The following is a 13871-nucleotide window of genomic DNA, read 5'->3' as shown; positions in this document are numbered from 1 at the left end:
GGAACAAAATCGTTACTCTCGCCATTGTACTGGAAGCAACATATTCAACTGTGACTTTTGTAGATCTGTAGGACCCAAGCTGCCAGGGGTTGCTTCTCACCACAACCTGCGAGGACAGATGACAACAGATTGCCACATGGTAGCTGTGTGGCCAAAAAGCTCCGGCATGAGCCTTGTCCAGAGCCTGACTCAGGGCATCATCTTCAGTGCGCACCTTCCTCGACTCTCCTTGAAGCAAGAATACAGAGAAGGCTTGCCATGACACAGGTTTCTAGGAAGTGTGGCAAACCCCCAAATCCTATCCCAAGAAGTGTGGACACACAAAGGACTTCACAGTTACACGTGTGCGCTCACCTTTATGCTCGGTCCAAGGTTCCAGAAATTATAGGATGCAAGTGCATAATTAGGTGTTGGTAATAGTGACTTCAGAGCAACATTTAATTTATTGATGTGGTTAGAACAAAGAGGATAATGACTGGCTGTCTGTTCAGTTAGGACTTCCCTGGTCGTAAAGGATTCAATGGGGTCCCCATGTGAAAGGTTTGGGCTCTCAGACTCCATGTGCAGAAGCTTGATATTTACCAGTATATTAGAAGGGGGGAGATTTGGAGGACCAACTTACAAGAGATCAATGTATAGGCCAGTAACCCAAGTTATAATATTGAAGAAGAACGTGTGTTTTACAGAGATCAAAATACTTGAACTTACTATGCAGAATTTACAGGTTCCCTCTGCAGTTTTCAGCACAGGGGGGCATCAGAGCAAATGTTCAACAGTGTTAGTAAATAATTGTCCCAGATAATATATAAACCTAGCGGACTCTGCAGGTCTTGAAATTGAGCACGCTACTCTAGTGATTCAATAATTCAAATATGAGAGAAAGTTGAATGAATACTATAATTTTGTACTTTCTGACTTCCATTTTTCTGAGCTCTGTACAGATTTTTCCCTCTGGTTGATATTGGCCTTTTTTCATATAGTCAATAGGCTAATTCTGTCACAGAAAATTCACAATTAATCATTCCAGCCTTAGACTGTCATCCTCTGATTTTCTTTTTTTAAAAATTTTTTTAAATGTTTGTATTTATTTTTGAGAGAGAGAGAGAGAGAGCGCGCGCACAAGTGGGGGGTGGGGCAGAGAGAGAGGGAGAAACACAATCTGAAACAGGCTCCAGGCTCTGAGCTGTCAGCACAGAGTGCGATGTGGGGCTCAAACTCACAACCCGTGAGATCATAACACATTCAAATAAAGAGTGAAAACCATAGACAATAACCTATTTTTGGTTTACCCAATACTAAGCGTCAACTCTGACTACCTTTTTCCTCATGGAATTAACTACCTTGACAACATTTTCTTTTCTTTTTTTTTTTTTAACGTTCATTTATTTTTGAGAGAAACAGAGAGAAAGTGAGAGCAGGGGAGGGGAAGAGAGAGGTAGAAAGAAAATCCAAAGCAGGCTCCTTGCTGACAGCAGAGAGCCCCATGTAGGGCTCTCACTCACAACCACAAGATCATGACCTGAGCCGAAGTCAGACACTTAACCGACTGAGACACCCAGGTGCTCCTGACTACATTTTCTGAATCACATACACGTACAATATTTCTCAAAAAATTTTTACTGTTGCTTATGCATAAAATAAGCATGTAAAAGTTGTTTTATGAAGTTGATTTTTTAAAATTATTGAGCAATCCTTCCCTTGAAATGCAATGAGAAGCATGGAGCATAAACATCTGGGAAGTTGGGGTTCGGCCACGGACATTCCTGGAGCATCCATTCACAAAGCACTCACTGCACCCAACAGTTCTGGAACATTTGCCTCTTGAAGACGTTCGTTATTTTTTCCCTCTCCATTGCCATATGCTTTACAAGCAATCTTCCAAAGATAGAAAAATACAAAGCTAATCCAGAGAAGCCAATAGCACCAAGCAATTATTCTGTGCCCTCCTCATGCTGCCTCCTGCCCAAAGTCCTGAAGCCTCAGATGGAACGGCAGCTGGTGAAGAAGGGGCGGTTGATAATGGGGTGTGATAGGTCCCTTCGTTCTGGTTCACGGCTGCTGCCATTAAGCACTTATTTGGGGCTATTTCAATATGGGTTTTCAACTGCAGCAGAAGCCTCCCACGTGTCCTTAAATGAGCCACCTTTCAGACGAACGGAGACTGCGTGGGCATCCCAGAGGCAGCAGGCTAGCCCCACGTGGTGATGCTGCATCAGAACGGTACCGAGGGATCCAATATTCTGATTACTTCTCCATGTTAAAAGGCCCCTTCCAGGGAAAGCCAGGATCTTACCAGCTTGCAAAACCTCAGCTATGCTACTGAGGGAGCCTTGATGTCTTAGCACAAAACTTTACTTGAAAGGCAAAGCACACCAAAATCTATTGAAGGTGGATGAGTTGTGTTAGCCACCAACTGGCGAGCTTGACATTGGACGTGACCATGTAATGGGTCACGATTATTTAAAGTACTTTAGCTCGTTGGTTTGAAAATAGGCAAGAGTAGCCAGAATGACCTATTCTAGTTCTTTGACTTTCTGAAAGTCAATGTTGGTGGTGATAATTTTAGATAAATAAAACCTTCATTGGTCCTAAGAACTTGGACATTATTCTTTCCCGAGAATTATTCAGCCACTACAGCCAAAATGTGTGATTTAGCATCTTCTGTTTCCAGCATTTCATTCTCCTTCTTTGATGGTATGCTATTAAGTTTTATACTTAAATCCTTCTGTAATTCAGAAGTGTATAATGAATGTCTTAAAACCTAACCACAATACATAAAAATGTATTTGCACTATCCTAATATAAAATGGTATCTATGAGAAAAGAAAATGTGTTAAAGATCAAGGAATATTGTTTATAAGTGCAATGAAAAGTGACACATTTGGTACCAGCCACCTAAAAATTGCTTCTTTCAATATTCATTCATGCACTTGATTATGAGGATGTCTCACGTCCATGTTGTTTTTCCTTCGCAGAAAACAAATATTTAATAAGTTTGATTGACGTTGAGGCTGACTGGGATATCATGCCAATAAATTTTGAAGAACCAGCTAACAGCGGAGTACTGAGAAATGCAATGTCACTTCATCATTGCAGAAATAAAACTACATTTTCAATTTTTCATGACGTTTAACCATCCTTTCCTGAACTCAATGAATCTAAAATATGTGGTTTGACAAAAGTAATTAAAGCGTGGACATTTTGAGTTATTTTGATATTTGAAATGGGAACTTGTCTACCTTACCATTCCTCATCCATCAACCTTTTTTTTTTTTTTTTTTTTTTTTAGCTTCAAGTGACCTTAGAGTTATTTAGACATGGTAACCTTGAAGACCGGTTCTGAAACTTTGGTAAGCAGCCCTTCCTTATTTCAGTAAGATTTCCTTGTATAAGACCAAGAGCGCATTCAGTTTCACTGGAAACTGAGGCCACGAGTGCAATCTGGGACTTACACTCAAAGAGCCTATCCTCAAAGACAATGTGTTTATGAGTCAGATAGACATAACCAAGCAGTCACCTCTCTCTGGCTCCAGAAAACGTTGCAGCACCCAGGGAGCAAAAGCTATGCTGTTCTTGAACATGATCTTGGCTTATGATAACATGTCCATGGCATATTTCTAATATCCTATTCTCTTCCAAGTTGGCAGTCTGAAAAGGAGATAGCAATAACATCACTCAAGTAATTTGGATTCCCAAATTATGGACATGTTAATTTGGTACAAAATGCAATGCTAGATGGTGCAAGGATATAGGACGTGCTTATAACTGCACGGATAGGGATCTTAACATCCAAGTAAGAGGTGGATATGGTAGAAGTTGTACGTTAAAGGACTGGATTTCCCTTCATCTGCAGCACTGGTTCTCAAACTGAGTTCTCCAGATCAGCAGCGCCACCTGGCAAATTGTCAGAAATACAGACTCTTGAGCTCACCCAGACCTACCTGGTCAGGATCGCTGGTGGCAGGGCCCAGAAATCTGCATTTCACTGAGCGCTGCAGGCCAATCTGATGCACACGGATCTGAGAACCACAGTTCTCTGTAGCGGTGGTTCTCAGAGCATGGCTGCAGGTCTCTGCAGATCCCAGAGACCTTTGTGAGCTGCAAGGAAATGTACCTTTGTCATTACACTAAGATGCTGTTTGCCTTTTATACCGTGCTAGCATTTGCCCTCCTGCTGTAAAAGCAAGGATGAATGACACTGCCGATTCTTTAATACCAGTCAAGGCAGTGGTGGCACCAAACTCTATTAATAGTCAATATATTTTTTAGCAGCATGAGCATGCAATTTTTAAAAAGAAATGCTAATTTCACTTAAATACATTCTTAATTACACAGTAAAAAAAATCACTTTTACTAATACTTGACCCTCGGGTGACTACTTTTTATTATTCTCTGCGATGAAATGGGAAGTATGCGCAAAGCCCTTTGCTTCCAAACCAGAGAAGGATGGTTGTCTGTAGGAAAAGTAACGATATTCCTTGAGTTGCGAGCTGAACTAGCAGCTGGCAGCTTTGATTCATGGAACAATATTTTTACTTGAAAGAAAAACTGACAGAGAAACTGGTTATTCAGATATGAGTATCTGGCAGGCTTTTTCTCCAAAATGAATAAAGTGAATTCATCACCACAAGAAAAACAATTGACGGTATTTGTTGCCAAACGTTGAGTTTGGAGCAAAAATTAGCATTTTGGACAACTGGTGTTTGTCATTGTGAAGCTTAACAGTTTTCCAATGTTTGAGGAGCTTTCTAATTAGATTAGTTATGATAATAAAGAATGTGATTTGTAAAATATCATATAGGAATATGTTAGCTGCATAATTTATCAAATTGTGCACCGGTAAAATAGCCAACCAAGCACAAGCTAGACTGAAGTGCTTCTGAAGCAAAAGCACATGGGAAGTTCGTGATGTGACTTTAGGTCCTGTGTTTCACCTGACCTTCCTGAAACAACCACTTAGTGAATTTTGCTGAAGTAACAAAGCAGAACATCAGAGTTACCTGAAAACGTTGAGATAATACTCCTTTCTTCTCAAACCTCATATTTGTGCGAGGCCAGATTTTTTTCTCCTATACCTAAGCCAAAACAATAGCTTACAACAGATTGAATGCAAAGGCAGATATCTTCTGTTAAGGCAGACATTAGAGAGATTTGCAAAATGCAAACCAATGTCATGCTTCTCACTTTTTCACTTGTTGGAAAATACGGTTATTTTCATACAGAGATGTTGTTTTCCTGAGCATATAATGGTTTTGTTATTATTATTTGTAAAAAAATTTTAAAGTTTATTTATTTATTTTGAGAGAGCAAGTGAGCAGGGGAGGGAGAGAGAGAGAAAGGAGAGCCAGCGCAGAGCCAGAGGTGGGGCTTGAACCCATGAACCATGAGATCATGACCTGAGTCGAAGTCAAGAGTCAGATGCTCAGCTCAACTGACTGAGCACCTAAGATGCCCCTTTAAAAATTTAATAACTAAATATATTAATGAGTTTAAAGTCTAATATCACAAATGTCCATAGTTATAACCCACACAAACAAAAGTTCTTGGGGATCCCCAGTAAATGTCACCTTCCTTTGAGAAGTGCTCCCCTGTCAGAGTGATACAAGGATGATGTTGGTCACCAGATGGAGACATGACCCACCAGGGTCCCTGGTTCTGCACGTAGAAAAGTCTTTTCTATTTCAGGGACCCAGCTCCCATGTCATCCTCTCTGGGAAGACTAGCTTCTTCTGACCCCCTCTTGCTCAGATCCTGGCTAAGGCTTTCACTGCAGTAGAAAAGATCCTGGTTTGTTCAGGCCATTGCTAATGAATAGCCGTGAAATTAACACCTTATTTTTTTCCTAATAGGGAGTTATTTTTCTCCCATAGAAATATGGAATCTGTGGTCCAGGGTGGGAAGCTGCACGCAGTGTCATCGGGACATGACATCTCTCCCCTCCCTTCTCCTAGGACCTCTGTTTCTCATCTTCAAGATGGCAAGTTGCCTGTGGAGCCTCCAGGCACCACACCGATGTTCTGGGGGGCAGGTGGGGAAGGGTGGTGGACGTTCTCCAACTACGTTTGTCTTCTTCTTTGGAAAGGGAAGCCTTCTTCAGGGACTTCTGCTTGCCCCCTGCTGGCCAGAACTGGGCCATGTGACTATCCCAATTGCAAGAAGGCAGAAATAGTAAGGATTTGACTTCCCCAGCCATTACGGCAGAAGAAGGGGAAAGGGTTGTATAGGCTTTCAGAGAGCAAATCCACGGTGTGTGTCTGCCATGCTCATCCATTAACATGCCAGCCATTCTCCCTTATGCCTCTCCCACCCTAGACCATGCCTGCTCCACAGCAAAGACCTGCCCAACATGCTATCTTCATCCTGTGGCCATCCCCGTGCCTGGCTTCATGGTCTGAGGGGTCCCTCCGCCAAGAGCCTATTTTAAAGTTATCACATTATTAATTATTCCCACCTTGGCCTCCTTACCCCTTTTCCTGCTTCTTCTTTTTTCAATGGCAATTGTTAACATCTAATATTCTCTCTACATAGAGATAGATGGATAGATGGATAGATAGATAGATAGATAGATAGATCTCCCTTGTGATACCACCTCATTGATGTAGACATTTTTTCCTCTATTTTTTCTTCTTTGACAGATCTCAGGGTCACACCAGTACTTCTATCCTCATATCAGCCTACTTAAGTTTCTACACCGGAGCCTTGGTAGGGCCCTGGGCATCTCTGGCAGCCTGAGCTGGAGCTGGAGCTACAGCCTGGGACTTGGTTTGAGACTTGGCCTTGGCCTCTGGCCAACGGAGCCCGAGACCCTTGGCAAGACGGGCATGGGCACGTTTCCTGAGCTTGGGATGAGTCATGCAGGCAAGTCGATTAAGCTTTCGGCTGCCACCCTTTGGAATCTTGGGCTTGATCTCGTTGGGCTTGAAGATGGTCCTGGTGGCCTGGGCTGTGCCTGCCTATATCTTGTTTGGGCCCTTCTTGCATTCTTGGTAAAGCACATGTTCCTCAGGAACGTGGAGTTCACCCTCTTTGGAGATTTATTATCTTTGCGATGAGGTTTCTTGGTGCCATTTCTATGCCATTTTCATGACTAGTTGCACATGGTGTGGTTCTTGGACTTGATTGTGTCGGCACCGAAGCTGGTGGCTCCCAACGTGTCTGGGACCAGAAGAGAAAGAGGAAATTTTCCCCAGGACCTGGTACAATGTAGGGCATGCAGTAGGCGTTCAATAAATACTTGTTGAATGAATAAGTAACTGCAGCAGATGTTCACGGAAGGCAGAGAAAGAATGGAGGAAAGAAAGAGGAGGAAGACACAACTTCCTGACTAGAAAAACTCATCGTTTTTTTCCACACCAGTATTTTGTAAACAATTATTGATGGAGAGTCATTTTGTAGGAGATAGGAAGTACGAGTCTACCTTCAACTTATTGCCAAGTTTGGAATTACATAACATTTCTTTGTATTGCTGTCTTTTGGAATATAGCATCCCGCTGACTTTCAGAGGCTTTACAAGTAAATGTGATTATATGACCGTCTCTATACTCTTCATAATAAATGTTATATGAGTTCAAGGTGTTATCATTATAATAATTTTATTTTGCTGACATTACTTTGAATCATGCTATGCAGGCACTTGGCACCTCGCGATGACTCATCACAAAGCAGTAGGCCATCTTCTGGAATCTGAAAGATGCCCTTTCTCAAAAATACACATTTCTCAAAAAAAAGAAACCATTGCTAATATGAATATTCTATTTCTTTCTCTGGAAGAGGCTGTTGGAAATTCTGAAGACAGACAGAGACCCTCACACGGGCTGGACTTGTTATTTTCTCCAGAAAAAAGCCTCCTGAGGAGGCGATAGCTGCTCTCAGAATGGAGAGTAACAGCGCACGCTTCACTTTACGAGAGCGACCTGCTGTTTTGTCATTTAGCCGTGCGACACTGCTGTGTCACGAGACACAGCGCATCAGAGAAGATTCAGTAATCGTTCCTTCACTGACGTTAATTGTGACTGACAATTTGCTGCTGTGCTCGACTGGTAAGCACACTCCCAGAAGTGATGTTCCAATTCTATGTCCTTTTAAACAAATAAAACACATAAAGCCGCTCAATCCTCAGAATGAATCTTATACAAAATTTCCAAGGGCCAAGCAAGTGTTCCACCATCCATCGTGACAAGCAGGCGGCAGGCAGACCGTATTATTTTGCTGTTCAAGGTGGGAAGCCAAACGACGCGGGCCTTCCAATATGGAGCCAGTAACAGGCTAGTAATGGCCGCACCTGGTGCCTGCGTGTCAGCCTCTATTCTGAAAAACCCTTCACACAAGTTCATTAGAACGGTGCTGACTTCTCAAACCCTCATTATCGACATTCATTGTCACGAACTTCTCAAGCAGCGATCGTCCCACGCCTCCCCAAGAGCTGGCCCCAGAGGCTCAAAACCACTTTGCTCAAACCAGGAAACGGAAAGTAACTTGCTTTTAGTGATAGGGTCCTGTGAAATGTTAGAAACAAACTTGAGTTTTTTATTTGATGTTTAAGAATATGGAATGTTTCATTCCTCATCTTCCCCCAGCCCCCCTCAATGTATGGTACAATATCAGGCCGTGGGGAGGAGCAATGTGTTCCGGAACATCAGGACTTAATTATGGAGGTTGTATCAATCCGTTAGTAAATGGTGGAACCAGAGAAGGCAACAGTTCGGCGGGAAGCTGAGGTTTCTAAAACAGTTTCCAGGACTGACTGTGGCATGGATATTTGTGCATAGACCTGTACCAGAATCAATAATATTTTCGAGGATCATGATAAGGAGGCCATTTTCATAGGGATAAAAGCAGGAAGGAGATTGTACAAAGAAGCCATTTGGACAGCTGCCCGAGCCTCTACATCAAGTCAACAGGAGGATCTTGTTACAATACCCAAGAAGGCACGGACCTCACGTGGAAGGCTGCTGTAACCCTGCAAGAGCGAAAGAAGGGCAAGAAACTGCCTGTTTCCATGCATAATTGATGTAGCTCAGGGGCCAACTCAAGCCCTAGAGGAAGCCCTAACGACATGCCATTCAGAGCAGAAAGAAGGAAGAGGGCCAGGCTGGTGCAAAGGTTTCCTTCAAGGCTCTGAGAGCTGGAAGGAGGCAGAAATCTCCCGTGCAGACCCTCTGATCTCTGATATCCTGGAATACGTGCTGAGCCTGATTTTCAACCTTGCCTGACTTTCAGTGAGTGTTGAGAGCGGGCCAGCGTGGCTGCTGGGTGTCCAAGTCGCGGGAGTGGTTCGTGGAACACTGGTATCCATCTATGACAAAGACAAGAGGGCTGAGTCGCCCAGGCACGCTGCCAGCACCCCAGGCTTGTTCTCCCCCAAGGCGCAAGGGGAAGAATGAGAGCACCTCAGTGCGGACACCCAGAAAATCTGCTGTTCACTGATCATAGGTGACAGGAGCTTCTGAATGTACCACCATGCCAGCTGCGTTCCGCCAGGGAGGGCCTGCTGCTGTGTCCCAATGTGTCGTCCCAGCTGGCACCTCATTTCCAGTATTGGTAAGTACTTAACGCATATGGATGAGAATGGGCACACCTGCCATTCAAAGTAGGCTTCCTTTAATCAGAATGTTTCATACTCTAGTCTCCCAGTTTATGAACCCTTGTGATGGATGTAGCTTCTTTTAGATAATTGCTTGGGATGAGTGAATGCCCCAATATTTATTTAACAAGGATGTCGATGAATTATGAATGGGAGCAAATAGTTCCAATGGGCAAGCACTCTAATTAATAAAGCCAGTTTCCCGTGGTCGCGTGTATGCGAGAGCGGTACCGGGGCTCTGTGGCAATGTAAGTGATGCGTGTAACAGATGTTAGAGGTTTTCCTGGAGGCAGAACAAGGCCCACGGGAGACGAGCTGGCTGGACTCTGGAACGGCCCCCTTTTATTCTCTGCAAGTCTTTCTCTCTTCCCCACCATAAAGACCTAGACCACATCAAGGCATTTGCATAAGACAACCTTTCCCCCAGAACCTCATGGTTTAATCACTAGCCCTGAAAATGGTTTTAACAGGTTGCCTCTCCTGAGAATTCTCTTGGGAGGTAAATATTCTTTTTTTTTTTTTATTTTTTATTTTGCTTATTTTTTAATGTTTATTTTTGTTATGTTTGAGAGAGAGACAGAACACAAGCAGGGGAGGGACAGAGAGAGAGAGATAGACAGACAGAATCTGAAGCAGGCTCTGGGCTGTCAACATAGAGCCTGACGCAGGGCTCGAACCCACGAACTATGAGATCAGGACCTGAGCTGAAGTCAAGAGTCAGATGCTTGGGGTGCCTGGGTGGCTCAGTCGGTTAAGTGTCCGACTTCGGCTCAGGTCATGATCTCGTGGTTCACGAGTTCGAGCCCCGTGTCGGGCTCTGTGCTGACAGCTCGGAGCCTGGAGCCTGCTTCTGATTCTGTGTCTCCCTCTCTCTCTGACCCTCCCCCCATTCATGCTCTGTCTCTCTCTGTCTCAAAAATAAATAAACGTTACAAAAAAATTTAGAAAAAAAAAAAAAAAACAGATGCTTAACCGACTGAGCTACCCAGGTGCCTGGAGGTAAATATTCTTAAACTACAAACAGGGCCAATCTCTAGCCCGTATGCATGTCTTGCATACCGATCGATAAAATATCCAAACATCTCTACAACTTTAGGTAAATAAACTACTCATAAGCCCTGGGCCCCACCTTAGATGATGGAACCTCATCATTATCCAGTAACTGAAGAGTTAATGTCTGGCCCCACAAAGAGTCTTTAGGTTCAACTCCACCTAGCAATCTGGGCTGTCCTTACTGGAAGTTTCTGGTACCTTACTAGTTGTTATATGTTTGGGATACGATGTCTGAATGTCCCCCTCAACCCCCGAATATTACATTGTTATATTTTACCCACACCAATAGAGACTGGAGTGCTGTTGGAGTCTGCAGGAATGCAGGCACTTTTTCCTCCCCAGCGTAGGCATCCGTCTCCCTGGGCACCCTGGGAGGAAGAGTGGAAGGCACTTAAAATATGTTACATTCTGCTGCAGCAGGAATGTGAAGCAATACTAAGCCTCTGGTAGGTTCGGTGTGGCTCTTTTCAACAAGTCACTCGGAGCCGGACCATTTTGTTAGGGGCTTTGATGAATGAATGTTCTGTGTCACTTATTCCTCATGATCCGGGCACGGGTGGAGGTAACATAGTGCACAATGTGCAGACGCGTACAAAAGTTTTGTCTCTCTTCGGTGGCACAGGGGATGTCATGTTTACGATGGCCCCTGCGATCCCTGCCCCGCCGTGTACACATTCTCTACAACAGATCCCTTTGGGCATGGGTAAGACCTCCGAACATGTGCCAAAGGGAAAGAGATTTGCAGGTGTCATTAAGGTCTTCAATCAGTTGACTTCAAGTTAGTCAAAGGAGAGATTAATCTGAATGCATCTGACCAATCAGGGAAGCACTTGAAAAAAATTTTTTTTCAACATTTATTTATTTTTGAGAGACAGAGAGAGACAGGGCATGAGCAGGGAGGGGCAGACAGAGAGGGAGACAGAATCTGAAGCAGGGTCCAAGCTCTGAGCTGTCAGCACAGAGCCCGACGTGGGGTTTAAACTCTGCAAGATCATGACTTGAGCCGAAGTTGGATGCTCAACCGACTGAGCCACCCAGGCTCCCCCCTCAAATTTTTTAATGTTTATTCGTTTATGAGAGAGATTGAGAGAGAGAGAGAGAGAGAGCAAGGGAGGGGCAGTGACAAAGGGAGAGAGAGAATCCCAGGCAGGCTCCACACTGTCAACACAGAGCCTGACACAGGGCCCAAATCCATGGACCACAAACATCAAAGCATCAGCAGCAAACGCCCACCTTCTGGCCTTGAAGAAGGAAACAGCCATGATGTGGAGAGGGCCATGTGGCAGAGAGCGGCAACCAGCCTCCAGGAGCTGAGGCCCGCAGGCCCACGACCACAGAGGACAGAATTCTGCCAACAACACCTGCAAGCTGGGGCAGAGATACCAGCTTCGGATGAGACCACAGACCCAGCCGGCACCTGGATCCTCACCTTGATGAGAACCCGGGATGAGGACCCACAGCATCTTGTTTGTACTTCACACCCATGAAAACTGGGAGAAGATAGCAACGTTTTAAGTGCTAAGTTGGCGGTAGCTTTTATCCTAGGCCAGTGGCCAGCTCCGAGGTTACGCACACAGAGTTCAGACACAGTTGACAGTTCACAGGAAACACATGAGGTAATCTAATGTGTGACCCGCCTAAGAGTGGGTAGCCTCTAAGAGCCCGACGTTCAATTCGTACGAGGTGTTGACTACTTAGGAGGCTAATGGAATACCAGCATTTATCCTAAATGTGGATGAACGGAAGCTCAGGCATAAAGTCAGTCTGGCAAACATTGGATGTCTACCACATGTCAATCAAGAAACCAAAGGATGTTAAGCTCTCAATAGCGATAAAAGAAATGGGGTAGTTCTTTACCCTATGAAGTATTAAAGGCCACGTAAATATTAATTATAACTAAATTGACACAAATGCGGTGAACACCTACCCTGAGGGGCAGGGTGAGTTGAAGGCATCTCATCATCAGCGAGTGAACCTACCTACAGTGGGTTAAGCTGATGTCTGGGTTGATCAATCTGAAAGTTGGCCAAAGATAATGAGGTCTTTCCATTTTGATTCAATATCATTGTACATCATTTATTTAGGATAATTCAAATTACTTTCTCTTAAGACTGCCGTAACGGACACAAATGACACCAACAAATATGGGAATCAGAGTCATCAAAAATTTACCATATTACACTGAACTTGGCTTGAAGCCTTGAGACATGATATCTGTCGGGTATCTGTCATTACAAAGAGCCCGCTGGTAGAGATTAGAGTAGCTATTAAGCCCTGTAATGTGGAGAAAGGTCCTTTAGGCATCAAGACAGCGTTGTACATACAGCTACTCATTCAAGCACCAGTTTCCCTTCAAAGCGGGCTATTTCTCTCTCTCCATAGCTAACGAGGATGCAGGGTTGTTCCGCTGCTGCTCCAATATGCTCGTTTGGGGTTCCCTCCACCAGAATCCTACAGGGTACCCTGTTACACCTTCACTTAAGACAACTGGACAATTAATTCACAAGCATCATGTTCTGCCAAGGCCGTAAAGGTAGGTGGGTGTTAGAGATGTCTCCCCAACCTTGCTACCAAATCAGATCGCCCCTGGGGCCAGAAGTGGAAAGCTTTAGTAATTATACGTGGACAACAGGCATAAACCGAGACTGTGCTGGCAAATCGGGTCTTATGGTCACCTTCGTTATGAGGATCATTGATTTCAGCAAAATGCAACCATACTTGTAGACAGTTGATGGCAAACAAAATGGACAACCACCTGTAATGGGAGCTGTGGGGTTCTGGCTCTTTCCTTTTGGTGATCTGAAAAATGTTCCATTAAGGATACATCTTGGGCAAACATGGCAGTGTTACCGTGGCAGGTTTCACACGACCAACCAGAGTCAGGTTGGAGGAGGCCTCACAAGATCACCTAGAATCAGGTGACCATGAACCTTCTGACCAGTGACAGAACAGAAAGCCACGCAGGGTTTACTGCCTAGGATGCATTCCCACGGTTAGAAAGTGAAGGTTCTACTAGATTCTTAGAATCCTTTCATGCAAGACTGGGAGAAACTCAAAAATACTTGAACCAACCCAAGGGCCTTGAATGCCCTTGAATTGTGTACCCCCCAAAAATGTATGTTGGAGTCCTAACCCCTAATACTTCAGAATATGACCTTATTTGGAGAGAGGGTTTTTTACGGAAGTGTAAAGTAAGGTTATTAGGGTGCCCCTTAACCCCAAATGACCATTGACC

General features: G+C 44.2%; 1 pseudogene; it reads right to left on the bottom strand.

Annotated features, from left to right (window-relative positions):
* Positions 1–6686: 6686 nt before the first annotated feature.
* Positions 6687–8333, bottom strand: LOC125934045 (60S ribosomal protein L29-like; annotated as a pseudogene).
* Positions 8334–13871: the final 5538 nt, after the last annotated feature.

Source organism: Panthera uncia (genome assembly GCF_023721935.1).
Source record: "Panthera uncia isolate 11264 chromosome A1 unlocalized genomic scaffold, Puncia_PCG_1.0 HiC_scaffold_16, whole genome shotgun sequence".
Lineage (NCBI taxonomy): Eukaryota > Metazoa > Chordata > Mammalia > Carnivora > Felidae > Panthera > Panthera uncia.
The sequence above is the reverse complement of the archived record's forward strand: the minus strand, read 5'-3'. Positions and strand labels throughout refer to the sequence as shown.